Source organism: Cryptomeria japonica, unplaced genomic scaffold (assembly GCF_030272615.1).
Source record: "Cryptomeria japonica unplaced genomic scaffold, Sugi_1.0 HiC_scaffold_20, whole genome shotgun sequence".
NCBI lineage: Eukaryota > Viridiplantae > Streptophyta > Pinopsida > Cupressales > Cupressaceae > Cryptomeria > Cryptomeria japonica.
The window spans coordinates 1088621-1102500 of record NW_026728842.1 but is presented as its reverse complement, the minus strand read 5'-3'; the positions used below and the strand labels follow the sequence as shown (position 1 = coordinate 1102500).

Sequence of the window (13880 nt, the reverse complement as noted above, 5' to 3'; positions counted from 1 at the left end):
TTTTTTTTGCCTTTTTCTGGAAATTAGTGAAGGCAGCGCATCAAAGGTGCGCACCTCGCTGCCCACCACGGTGCGCAACGCCGGTGGGCACCCGGGAGTGCTTCGAAGTGTGCTCCAAGGTGCTGCGTGCACGTTGTCGGAGCCCGGTTTGCCCCGGGTGCGCACCTCGCGTGCACCTTCGTCGGGGTGGGCACCTTGGCTGGGTTTGCCCCGGCTGCGCTCCGAAGCGGGGTTATTGGAGCGCCGCCTCTTTTTTTGTCGGAGCGTTTGGTGGGGTTTCTCGCACTGGCTCTTCCCAGGCCCGGTTGCCACCCTGGCGCGCACGAAGTCGGAAGTAGGGTTAATTGCCCGGGTGCGCACCTTTGCCAGGGTGGGCACCTTGCCTGGGCTGCGCACCAGGGCGGGCTCAAGATGGCACCCGCGTTCCGTTTTTTTCACTATCTTTCAAAACGGAAATTTCAAAATCTCCTTTTTTTTTTGCCTTTTCTGGAAATTAGTGAAGGCAGCGCATCAAAGGTGCGCACCCGGGAGCGCTACGAAGTGTGCTCCAAGGTGCGGCGTGCACGTTGTCGGAGCCCGGTTTGCCCCGGGTGCGCACCTCGCCTGCACCTTGGCCGGGGTGGGCACCTTGGCTAGGTTTGCCCAGGGTGCGCTCCGAAGCGGGGTTACTGGAGCGCCCCCTCTTTTTTTGTCAGAGCGTTTGGTTGGGTTTCTCGCATTGGCTCTTCCCAGGCCCGGTTGTTGGGTGCGCTCCCACCCTGGCGCGCGCGAGGTTGGAAGTTGGGTTAATTGCCCGGGCGCGCACCTTCGCCAGGGTGGGCACCTTGGTGCGCACACCTTGGCTGGGCTGCGCACCAGGGCGGGCTCAAGATGGCACCAGCATTCCCTTTTTTTCACTATCTTTCAAAACGGAAATTTTAAAATCTCGTTTTTTTTTGCCTTTTATGGAAATTAGTGAAGGCATCGCATCAAAGGTGCGCACCTCGCTGCCCACCTTGGTGTGCTCCGAGGTGCCCACCACGGTGCGAACCCGGGAGCGCCCCGATGTGTGCTCCAAGGTGCGGCGTGCACGAAGTCGGACCCCGGTTTGCCCCGGGTGCGCACCTCGCGTGCACCTTGGTGCGCACACCTTGGCTGGGTTGCGCGCCCTGGTGGGCACCATGGTGCGCACCAAGGAGCGCTCCGAAGTGTGCTCCAAGGTGCGCCGTGCACGAAGTCGGAGCCCGGTTTGCCCCGGGTGCGCACCTCGCGTGCACCTTCGCCGCGGTGGGCACCATGGCGTGCACGAAGTCGGAGCCCGGTTTGCCCCGGGTGCGCACCTCGCATGCACCTTCGCCGGGGTGGGCACCTTGGTGTGCAGACCTTGGCTGGGTTGCGCGCCCTGGTGGGCACCATGGTGCGCACCAAGGAGCGCTCCGAAGTGTGCTCCAAGGTGCGGCCTGCACGAAGTCGGAGCCCGGTTTGCCCCGGGTGTGCACCTCGGGTGGGCACCTTGGTGCGCATGCCTTGCCTGGGCTGCGCACCAGGGCGGGCTCAAGATGGCACCCGCGTTCCTTTTTTTTCACTATCTTTCAAAACGGAAATTTTAAAATCTCATTTTTTTTTGCCTTTTTCTGGAAATTAGTGAAGGCAGCGCATCAAAGGTGCGCACCTCGCTGCCCACCACGATGCGCAACGCCGGTGGGCACCCGGGAGTGCTTCGAAGTGTGCTCCAAGGTGCTGCGTGCACGTTGTCGGAGCCCGGTTTGCCCCGGGTGCGCACCTCGCGTGCACCTTCGTCGGGGTGGGCACCTTGGCTGGGTTTGCCCCGGCTGCGCTCCGAAGCGGGGTTATTGGAGCGCCGCCTCTTTTTTTGTCGGAGCGTTTGGTGGGGTTTCTCGCATTGGCTCTTCCCAGGCCCGGTTGCCACCCTGGCGCGCACGAAGTCGGAAGTAGGGTTAATTGCCCGGGTGCGCACCTTTGCCAGGGTGGGCACCTTGCCTGGGCTGCGCACCAGGGCGGGCTCAAGATGGCACCCGCGTTCCGTTTTTTTCACTATCTTTCAAAACGGAAATTTCAAAATCTCCTTTTTTTTTTGCCTTTTCTGGAAATTAGTGAAGGCAGCGCATCAAAGGTGCGCACCCGGGAGCGCTACGAAGTGTGCTCCAAGGTGCGGCGTGCACGTTGTCGGAGCCCGGTTTGCCTCGGGTGCGCACCTCGCCTGCACCTTGGCCGGGGTGGGCACCTTGGCTGGGTTTGCCCAGGGTGCGCTCCGAAGCGGGGTTACTGGAGCGCCCCCTCTTTTTTTGTCAGAGCGTTTGGTGGGGTTTCTCGCATTGGCTCTTCCCAGGCCCGGTTGTTGGGTGCGCTCCCACCCTGGCGCGCGCGAGGTTGGAAGTTGGGTTAATTGCCCGGGCGCGCACCTTCGCCAGGGTGGGCACCTTGGTGCGCACACCTTGGCTGGGCTGCGCACCAGGGCGGGCTCAAGATGGCACCAGCATTCCCTTTTTTTCACTATCTTTCAAAACGGAAATTTTAAAATCTCGTTTTTTTTTGCCTTTTATGGAAATTAGTGAAGGCATCGCATCAAAGGTGCGCACCTCGCTGCCCACCTTGGTGTGCTCCGAGGTGCCCACCACGGTGCGAACCCGGGAGCGCCCCGATGTGTGCTCCAAGGTGCGGCGTGCACGAAGTGGGACCCCGGTTTGCCCCGGGTGCGCACCTCGCGTGCACCTTGGTGCGCACACCTTGGCTGGGTTGCGCGCCCTGGTGGGCACCATGGTGCGCACCAAGGAGCGCTCCGAAGTGTGCTCCAAGGTGCGCCGTGCATGAAGTCGGAGCCCGGTTTGCCCCGGGTGCGCACCTCGCGTGCACCTTCGCCGCGGTGGGCACCATGGCGTGCACGAAGTCGGAGCCCGGTTTGCCCCGGGTGCGCACCTCGCGTGCACCTTCGCCGGGGTGGGCACCTTGGTGTGCAGACCTTGGCTGGGTTGCGCGCCCTGGTGGGCACCATGGTGCGCACCAAGGAGCGCTCCGAAGTGTGCTCCAAGGTGCGGCCTGCACGAAGTCGGAGCCCGGTTTGCCCCGGGTGTGCACCTCGGGTGGGCACCTTGGTGCGCATGCCTTGCCTGGGCTGCGCACCAGGGCGGGCTCAAGATGGCACCCGCGTTCCTTTTTTTTCACTATCTTTCAAAACGGAAATTTTAAAATCTCATTTTTTTTTGCCTTTTTCTGGAAATTAGTGAAGGCAGCGCATCAAAGGTGCGCACCTCGCTGCCCACCACGGTGCGCAACGCCGGTGGGCACCCGGGAGTGCTTCGAAGTGTGCTCCAAGGTGCTGCGTGCACGTTGTCGGAGCCCGGTTTGCCCCGGGTGCGCACCTCGCGTGCACCTTCGTCGGGGTGGGCACCTTGGCTGGGTTTGCCCCGGCTGCGCTCCGAAGCGGGGTTATTGGAGCGCCGCCTCTTTTTTTGTCGGAGCGTTTGGTGGGGTTTCTCGCATTGGCTCTTCCCAGGCCCGGTTGCCACCCTGGCGCGCACGAAGTCGGAAGTAGGGTTAATTGCCCGGGTGCGCACCTTTGCCAGGGTGGGCACCTTGCCTGGGCTGCGCACCAGGGCGGGCTCAAGATGGCACCCGCGTTCCGTTTTTTTCACTATCTTTCAAAACGGAAATTTCAAAATCTCCTTTTTTTTTTTTTGCCTTTTCTGGAAATTAGTGAAGGCAGCGCATCAAAGGTGCGCACCCGGGAGCGCTACGAAGTGTGCTCCAAGGTGCGGCGTGCACGTTGTCGGAGCCCGGTTTGCCCCGGGTGCGCACCTCGCCTGCACCTTGGCCGGGGTGGGCACCTTGGCTGGGTTTGCCCAGGGTGCGCTCCGGAGCGGGGTTACTGGAGCGCCCCCTCTTTTTTTGTCAGAGCGTTTGGTGGGGTTTCTCGCATTGGCTCTTCCCAGGCCCGGTTGTTGGGTGCGCTCCCACCCTGGCGCGCGCGAGGTTGGAAGTTGGGTTAATTGCCCGGGCGCGCACCTTCGCCAGGGTGGGCACCTTGGTGCGCACACCTTGGCTGGGCTGCGCACCAGGGCGGGCTCAAGATGGCACCAGCATTCCCTTTTTTTCACTATCTTTCAAAACGGAAATTTTAAAATCTCGTTTTTTTTTGCCTTTTATGGAAATTAGTGAAGGCATCGCATCAAAGGTGCGCACCTCGCTGCCCACCTTGGTGTGCTCCGAGGTGCCCACCACGGTGCGAACCCGGGAGCGCCCCGATGTGTGCTCCAAGGTGCGGCGTGCACGAAGTCGGACCCCGGTTTGCCCCGGGTGCGCACCTCGCGTGCACCTTGGTGCGCACACCTTGGCTGGGTTGCGCGCCCTGGTGGGCACCATGGTGCGCACCAAGGAGCGCTCCGAAGTGTGCTCCAAGGTGCGCCGTGCACGAAGTCGGAGCCCGGTTTGCCCCGGGTGCGCACCTCGCGTGCACCTTCGCCGCGGTGGGCACCATGGCGTGCACGAAGTCGGAGCCCGGTTTGCCCCGGGTGCGCACCTCGCGTGCACCTTCGCCGGGGTGGGCACCTTGGTGTGCAGACCTTGGCTGGGTTGCGCGCCCTGGTGGGCACCATGGTGCGCACCAAGGAGCGCTCCGAAGTGTGCTCCAAGGTGCGGCCTGCACGAAGTCGGAGCCCGGTTTGCCACCCTGGCGCGCACGAAGTCGGAAGTAGGGTTAATTGCCCGGGTGCGCACCTTTGCCAGGGTGGGCACCTTGCCTGGGCTGCGCACCAGGGCGGGCTCAAGATGGCACCCGCGTTCCATTTTTTTCACTATCTTTCAAAACGGAAATTTCAAAATCTCCTTTTTTTTTTGCCTTTTCTGGAAATTAGTGAAGGCAGCGCATCAAAGGTGCGCACCCCGGAGCGCTACGAAGTGTGCTCCAAGGTGCGGCGTGCACGTTGTCGGAGCCCGGTTTGCCCCGGGTGCGCACCTCGCCTGCACCTTGGCCGGGGTGGGCACCTTGGCTGGGTTTGCCCAGGGTGCGCTCCGAAGCGGGGTTACTGGAGCGCCCCCTCTTTTTTTGTCAGAGCGTTTGGTGGGGTTTCTCGCATTGGCTCTTCCCAGGCCCGGTTGTTGGGTGCGCTCCCACCCTGGCGCGCGCGAGGTTGGAAGTTGGGTTAATTGCCCGGGCGCGCACCTTCGCCAGGGTGGGCACCTTGGTGCGCACACCTTGGCTGGGCTGCGCACCAGGGCGGGCTCAAGATGGCACCAGCATTCCCTTTTTTTCACTATCTTTCAAAACGGAAATTTTAAAATCTCGTTTTTTTTTGCCTTTTATGGAAATTAGTGAAGGCATCGCATCAAAGGTGCGCACCTCGCTGCCCACCTTGGTGTGCTCCGAGGTGCCCACCACGGTGCGAACCCGGGAGCGCCCCGATGTGTGCTCCAAGGTGCGGCGTGCACGAAGTCGGACCCCGGTTTGCCCCGGGTGCGCACCTCGCGTGCACCTTGGTGCGCACACCTTGGCTGGGTTGCGCGCCCTGGTGGGCACCATGGTGCGCACCAAGGAGCGCTCCGAAGTGTGCTCCAAGGTGCGCCGTGCACGAAGTCGGAGCCCGGTTTGCCCCGGGTGCGCACCTCGCGTGCACCTTCGCCGCGGTGGGCACCATGGCGTGCACGAAGTCGGAGCCCGGTTTGCCCCGGGTGCGCACCTCGCGTGCACCTTCGCCGGGGTGGGCACCTTGGTGTGCAGACCTTGGCTGGGTTGCGCGCCCTGGTGGGCACCATGGTGCGCACCAAGGAGCGCTCCGAAGTGTGCTCCAAGGTGCGGCCTGCACGAAGTCGGAGCCCGGTTTGCCCCGGGTGTGCACCTCGGGTGGGCACCTTGGTGCGCATGCCTTGCCTGGGCTGCGCACCAGGGCGGGCTCAAGATGGCACCCGCGTTCCTTTTTTTTCACTATCTTTCAAAACGGAAATTTTAAAATCTCATTTTTTTTTGCCTTTTTCTGGAAATTAGTGAAGGCAGCGCATCAAAGGTGCGCACCTCGCTGCCCACCACGGTGCGCAACGCCGGTGGGCACCCGGGAGTGCTTCGAAGTGTGCTCCAAGGTGCTGCGTGCACGTTGTCGGAGCCCGGTTTGCCCCGGGTGCGCTCCTCGCGTGCACCTTCGTCGGGGTGGGCACCTTGGCTGGGTTTGCCCCGGCTGCGCTCCGAAGCGGGGTTATTGGAGCGCCGCCTCTTTTTTTGTCGGAGCGTTTGGTGGGGTTTCTCGCATTGGCTCTTCCCAGGCCCGGTTGCCACCCTGGCGCGCACGAAGTCGGAAGTAGGGTTAATTGCCCGGGTGCGCACCTTTGCCAGGGTGGGCACCTTGCCTGGGCTGCGCACCAGGGCGGGCTCAAGATGGCACCCGCGTTCCGTTTTTTTCACTATCTTTCAAAACGGAAATTTCAAAATCTCCTTTTTTTTTTGCCTTTTCTGGAAATTAGTGAATGCAGCGCATCAAAGGTGCGCACCCGGGAGCGCTACGAAGTGTGCTCCAAGGTGCGGCGTGCACGTTGTCGGAGCCCGGTTTGCCCCGGGTGCGCACCTCGCCTGCACCTTGGCCGGGGTGGGCACCTTGGCTGGGTTTGCCCAGGGTGCGCTCCGAAGCGGGGTTACTGGAGCGCCCCCTCTTTTTTTGTCAGAGCGTTTGGTGGGGTTTCTCGCATTGGCTCTTCCCAGGCCCGGTTGTTGGGTGCGCTCCCACCCTGGCGCGCGCGAGGTTGGAAGTTGGGTTAATTGCCCGGGCGCGCACCTTCGCCAGGGTGGGCACCTTGGTGCGCACACCTTGGCTGGGCTGCGCACCAGGGCGGGCTCAAGATGGCACCAGCATTCCCTTTTTTTCACTATCTTTCAAAACGGAAATTTTAAAATCTCGTTTTTTTTTGCCTTTTATGGAAATTAGTGAAGGCATCGCATCAAAGGTGCGCACCTCGCTGCCCACCTTGGTGTGCTCCGAGGTGCCCACCACGGTGCGAACCCGGGAGCGCCCCGATGTGTGCTCCAAGGTGCGGCGTGCACGAAGTCGGACCCCGGTTTGCCCCGGGTGCGCACCTCGCGTGCACCTTGGTGCGCACACCTTGGCTGGGTTGCGCGCCCTGGTGGGCACCATGGTGCGCACCAAGGAGCGCTCCGAAGTGTGCTCCAAGGTGCGCCGTGCACGAAGTCGGAGCCCGGTTTGCCCCGGGTGCGCACCTCGCGTGCACCTTCGCCGCGGTGGGCACCATGGCGTGCACGAAGTCGGAGCCCGGTTTGCCCCGGGTGCGCACCTCGCGTGCACCTTCGCCGGGGTGGGCACCTTGGTGTGCAGACCTTGGCTGGGTTGCGCGCCCTGGTGGGCACCATGGTGCGCACCAAGGAGCGCTCCGAAGTGTGCTCCAAGGTGCGGCCTGCACGAAGTCGGAGTCCGGTTTGCCCCGGGTGCGCACCATGGCGTGCACGAAGTCGGAGCCCGGTTTGCCCCGGGTGCGCACCTCGCGTGCACCTTCGCCGGGGTGGGCACCTCGGCTGGTTTGCGCGCCCTGGTGCGCACCAAGGAGCGCTCCGAAGTGTGCTCCAAGGTGCGGCGTGCACGAAGTCGGAGCCCGGTTTGCCCCGGGTGCGCACCTCGCGTGCACCTTCGCCGCGGTGGGCACCTTGGCTGGGTTGGGCACCATTGAGCGCTCCGAAGTTTGCTCCAAGGTGCGCACCATGGCCCTCCAAGGTGCGCAGCATGGCGTGCACGAAGTCGGAGCCCGGTTTGCCCCGGGTGCGCACCTCGCATGCACCTTCGCCAGGGTGGGCACCTCGGTGCGCACACCTTCTCAATGTTTTCTTGCCTTTTCTGGAAATTGGTGAAGGCATCGCATCAAAGGTGCGCACCTCGCTGCCCACCTTGGTGTGCTCCGAGGTGCCCACCACGGTGCGAACCCGGGAGCGCCCCGATGTGTGCTCCAAGGTGCGGCGTGCACGAAGTCGGACCCCGGTTTGCCCCGGGTGCGCACCTCGCGTGCACCTTGGTGCGCACACCTTGGCTGGGTTGCGCGCCCTGGTGGGCACCATGGTGCGCACCAAGGAGCGCTCCGAAGTGTGCTCCAAGGTGCGCCGTGCACGAAGTCGGAGCCCGGTTTGCCCCGGGTGCGCACCTCGCGTGCACCTTCGCCGCGGTGGGCACCATGGCGTGCACGAAGTCGGAGCCCGGTTTGCCCCGGGTGCGCACCTCGCGTGCACCTTCGCCGGGGTGGGCACCTTGGTGTGCAGACCTTGGCTGGGTTGCGCGCCCTGGTGGGCACCATGGTGCGCACCAAGGAGCGCTCCGAAGTGTGCTCCAAGGTGCGGCCTGCACGAAGTCGGAGTCCGGTTTGCCCCGGGTGCGCACCATGGCGTGCACGAAGTCGGAGCCCGGTTTGCCCCGGGTGCGCACCTCGCGTGCACCTTCGCCGGGGTGGGCACCTCGGCTGGTTTGCGCGCCCTGGTGCGCACCAAGGAGCGCTCCGAAGTGTGCTCCAAGGTGCGGCGTGCACGAAGTCGGAGCCCGGTTTGCCCCGGGTGCGCACCTCGCGTGCACCTTCGCCGCGGTGGGCACCTTGGCTGGGTTGGGCACCATTGAGCGCTCCGAAGTTTGCTCCAAGGTGCGCACCATGGCCCTCCAAGGTGCGCAGCATGGCGTGCACGAAGTCGGAGCCCGGTTTGCCCCGGGTGCGCACCTCGCATGCACCTTCGCCAGGGTGGGCACCTCGGTGCGCACACCTTCTCAATGTTTTCTTGCCTTTTCTGGAAATTGGTGAAGGCAGCGCATCAAAGGTGCGCACCTCGGTCTGCTCCGAGGTGCGAACCCGAGAGCGCTTCGAGGTGCGCACGAAGTCAAAAGTCGGGTTAATTGCATTGTTTTCCCCGGGTGCGCTCCGAGGTGCGCAACATCGGTGCGCACCAAGGAGGGCTCCGAAGTGTGCTCCAAGGTGCGCACGATGGCGTGCACCTCTGGTGCGCACGATTCGGAGCTCGGTTTGCCCGGGGTGCGCACACCTTGGCTGGGTTGCGCACCTTTTGTGCGCTCCATGGTGCGTACGAAGTCGGAGCTCGGTTTGCCCCGGGTGCGCACCTTGATGCGCACGCCTTGGCTGGGCTGCGCACCTTGGTGGGCGCCTCCAAGGTGCGCACGAAGTCGAAGCTCGGTTTGCCCCGGGTGCGCACCTTGGTGGGCGCCATGGTGCACTCCGAGGTGCCCAAGATTGGTGCGCACCAAGGAGCGCTCCGAAGTGCGCTCCAAGGTGCGCAGGTGCGCGCGAAGTCGAAAGTTGGGTTAATTGTCCGGTTTGCCTCGGGTGCGCACCTTGCGTGCACCTTCGCCAGGGTGGGCGCCTTGGTGCGCACACCTTGGCTGGGCTGCGCACCCGGGCGCGCACACCTTGGCACCCGCGTTTCCTTCATTTTAAATTTTTTTTTTTTACAATCTCTCAAGTGGGAAATTCTATAATCTCAACTTTTTTTGCCTTTTCAGGAAACTTTTGAATGGAGCGCATCATTGGTGCGCTCCGAAGTGTGCTCCAAGGTGCGCACCTCTGGTGCGCTCCAAAGCTCTCTCCAGCTGCGTGCACCTGCCCCGGGCGCGCACCCGGCCCCGCCCAGCTTCGCTCACCTGTCCCGGGCGTCTGGTGCGGAACCTTAGAGTAAGAAACATCACCGTGCACCTTGGCCAACGTGCGCGACTCGACCGAGCGCGCACTGGCCGAGGTGCACACCGATTTCACCTGGGTGCGCGCGCAGCACCTCGGGCGCACCGGGGTGCGCGCACAACGCCCGGGTTGCACCGTGGCCTGTGTGCTCGGGGCGCCTCGGGTGCGCGCTCGGTGTCGCCCCGGCGCGCGCGGTAGTGCGGGCAACGCACCCCGGCCCGGCCCGGCCCCGACGAGAACGCAAACGGGCAAAAGGTTAATTCAAATAGCATTGCGACGCCCGGCGAAAAACTAAAAAAGGGTGCAACACCGGGACTTCCCGGGAGGTCACCCATCCCAGTACTACTCCGGCCCAAGCGCGCTTAACTGCGGAGTTCTGATGGGATCCGGTGCACTAACGCTGGTATGATCGCACCCGTTATGAGCTTGTCGCAGTGTGTACTTAGCAAACCGCGACCCACGTGCGAATCCACCCCGGCCACCCACCCCCGTCGAGGTGCACACCCTCCCTCGCGAAGTGCGCCCCGTTCGCCAAGTGTGAGCCCTGCCCGGGTGCACGCACCTTGCTAGGGCATCGGGTGTGCACCCGGCCCGGCCTACGTGCGTGCACCTGGACGGGGCGTCGTGTGCGTGCAGTGTCCCGTCTGCAACGCGGTGCCCACACACCACCTCGGGCGCAACGACCTGCGCTCACATGTGGGCCGAGTGCACCTTGGTGCATGTTCGGGGCGCCTCGGGTGCACGCTCGATCTTGCCCCGGTGCACCAAGGCGCTCGGTTTGCCCCGGGTGCGCACTTGGTGCAAGGTGGGCACCCAAAATAGGGATCAAGCACCAAAACACAAGTTTCGGGATGCAAAATGGGACCCAAGGACCACAAATGCGTTCCAAGACCCATGATGGGTCCACGAGAACAAAAATGTGTTCCGAGACTTAATAAACAAATATTGGGTTTTAGGAGAAGAAACATGCTCTGATGCCCAAAACGAGAATCGACCCCGAAAAGGCCACAGGCCAAAAGTGGGATGCGAGACAAAAAAAAATGGGACCCGAGGACCAAAATTGGGTTCCCAGGTCGAAGACAGGGCAACCGGACAAGAAACGACCTCTAAGGCTCGAAATGAGTCCCGACGACTAAAACTTGACAAGAAGCACCCATCAGGCACCCAACTCGACACCCATGGGATGCCGACCCACCCGGGCTTCCACCTAGCACACCTTGGCACCCACCCACCCTCACACCCAACCTCGCACCCAACTTAGCACCTTTGAACCCACATTGGCACTCACCCTGACCCTGGCACCTTGGAACCCACATTGGCACTCACCTTGACCCTGGCACCCACCTTTGCACTCACCTTGGGACCCACCCTGGCTCCCACCTCGGCACCCACCCAGACACCCACCTTGGTTCCTTGGCACCCACCTTGGATCCTTGGCACCCACCCCGACACCCACCTTGGCACGCAACTTGGCTACTTGCCACCCACCTTGGCTCCTTGAAGCCCACCCCGACAACCACCCCGTGACCTACCCTGGCTAGGGTTGGTGCACACCCACCCTGGTGCCCACCTTGGCACCCACCCTATGACCCACCTTGGCACGCACCTTAGTACCCACCCCGTTACCCACCCTAGGACCCACCCCGTGACCCACCTTGGCCAGGGTGGGTGCACCCACCCTGGTGCCCACCTTGGCACCCACCCATCCTAGCACCCAGCCTGTGACCGGGCTTGGAACCCAACCTTGCACCCGTCTTGGCCAGTGTGGGTGCGCACCCATCCTGGCACCCACGTTGTGACACACCCTTTAACCCACGCACCCTAGCACCCACGTTGGCACCCACCTTGGAACCCAACTTGGCACCCACCTCGGCACCCACCTTGACACTTGTGGACCCACCTTGCCACTCACCCTAGCATCGACCCATCCTAGCACCCACCCTGGCACCTTTGCACCCTAGCACTCACCCATCCTAGCACCTAACCTGTGACCCACCTTGACACTCACCCTCGCACCCACCTTGGAACCCAACCTAGCACCCACCCACCCTGACACCAACCCTAGCACCTACCCACCCTTGCACCCACCCTGTGACCCATCTTGGCACCCACCCATCCTACCACTCAACCTATCACCCACCTTCTCACCCACCTTGGCATCCACCTTAGCACCCACCCACACTGGCACCTTGGCACCCACCTCGGGCAAGGTGGGTGCACACCCACCCTGGCACCCAATTTAGAACCCACCGAGCATGTTACCCACCTTGGCACCCACATTGCAGCCCACCCTAGTACCCACCCTATGACCCACATTGGCATCCACACCCTAGCACCCAGGCACCTCGACACCCGCCTTGACACCCACCCTAGCACTGAACCTGTGACCCACCTTGGAACTCACCCTAGAACCCACCCACCCTGTGAACCACCTTGGCATCCACCTTAGCACCCACCCACCTTGGCACCCACTCTAGCACTCACCCATCCTAACACCCAACTTGTTACCCACCTTGGCACCCGCCCTCGCGTCCACCTTGAAACCCACCCTAGCACCCACCCACGCAGGAGCCCACCTTGGCACCCAACCTAACACCCACGCATCCTGGCACCCAACTTGTGACCCACCTTGGAACCCACCCTAGTACCCACCTTTGAACCCACTATATCACCAACCCACCTTGGCACCCACCCTATGACCCTCTTTGGAATCCACCCTAGCACGCACCCACCCTGGCACCCACCATGGAGCGCACCCTAGCACCCACCCACCTCGGCACGCACCTCAACACCCACCTTGGTGTGCGCACTGCGCCAACCTCTCAAAGACCCTATGTGGTGCGCTCCAAAGTGTACACCTTTGGTGCGCTCCAAGGTGCGCACCTTTGGTGCACACCAAAGTGTGCACCGAGGTGAGCACCAAAGTGCACTCCAGGGTGCACACCAAGGCGCGCACCTTTGGTGCGGTCAATGCAAACGAATTCGGAAGTTGGGGTCGATGTCGTAATCGCTGCTGCAGACTACACGTATGAGAATCGGACAAATAGCTTTATATAGGGGAGGTGTTGCGTTTGATGGGTCGACTCCCCTGGTTGTGTGCACTGCACCAACTTCAAAGACCCTGTCTTGTTTAAGAAGTCAAAAGTTGGGGTGGATGTCCTAATCATTGCTGCAGTCTACGCATGTATGAGAATCAGACAAATAGCTTATATAGGGGAGGTGTTGCATTCGGTGGGTTGACTCCCCTGGTTGTGCGCACTGCGCCAACCTCAAAGACCTTGTTTTCGTTTAGAAGCCGAAAGTTGGGGTCGATGTCCTAATTGCTCTTGCAGGCTACGCATGTATGAGAATCAGACAAATAGCTTATATAGGGGAGGTGTTGGGTTTGATGGGTCGACTCCCCTGGTTGTGCGCATTGCGCCAACCTCAAAGACCCTGCATTGCGGATGAAGTCGAAAGTCAGAGTTTGGTGTGCTACAAGGTGTGGTCGAAGGTGCTCACCTAGGTGTGCACCTTTGGAGCGCAGGAAAAGTGCCCTCCAAAAGTGCGCACCTTTGGAGTGCACAAAAGTGCCCTCCAAAAGTGCGCACCTTTGGAGCGCAGAAAAGTGCCCTCCAAAAAGTGCCCTCCAAAAGTGCGCACCTTTGGAGCGCAGAAAAGTGCCCTCCAAAAAGTGCCCTCCAAAAGTGCGCACCTTTGGAGCGCAGAAAAGTGCCCTCCAAAAAGTGCCCTCCAAAAGTGCGCACCTTTGGAGCGCAGAAAAGTGCCCTCCAAAAAGTGCCCTCCAAAAGTGCGCACCTTTGGAGCGCAGAAAAGTGCCCTCCAAAAAGTGCCCTCCAAAAGTGCGCACCTTTGGAGCGCAGAAAAGTGCCCTCCAAAAAGTGCCCTCCAAAAGTGCGCACCTTTGGAGCGCAGAAAAGTGCCCTCCAAAAAGTGCCCTCCAAAAGTGCGCACCTTTGGAGCGCAGAAAAGTGCCCTCCAAAAAGTGCCCTCCAAAAGTGCGCACTTTTGGTGCGCACCAAAAGTGCGCACTTTTGGTGCGCACCAAGGCGCTGGTTCGGTCGTTGCAGGCGAGTTCGGAAGTTGGGGTCGATGTCCTGAGCGGAGGTGCAAACTACACAGGTGTCGGAATCGGACAAATAGCTTATATAGGGGAGGTGTATGCTTCGATGGGTCGACTCCCCAGGTTGAGCGCACCGCGCCAACCTCAAAGACCCTACGGTATG

General features: G+C 61.9%; 1 non-coding gene across 1 annotated transcript; it reads right to left on the bottom strand.

Moving 5' to 3' along the window:
* Window positions 1-9952: 9952 nt before the first annotated feature.
* Window positions 9953-10071, bottom strand: LOC131861090 (5S ribosomal RNA). Its single transcript, XR_009360171.1, has one exon. It is a non-coding gene; the product is annotated as a 5S ribosomal RNA (ribosomal RNA).
* Window positions 10072-13880: the final 3809 nt, after the last annotated feature.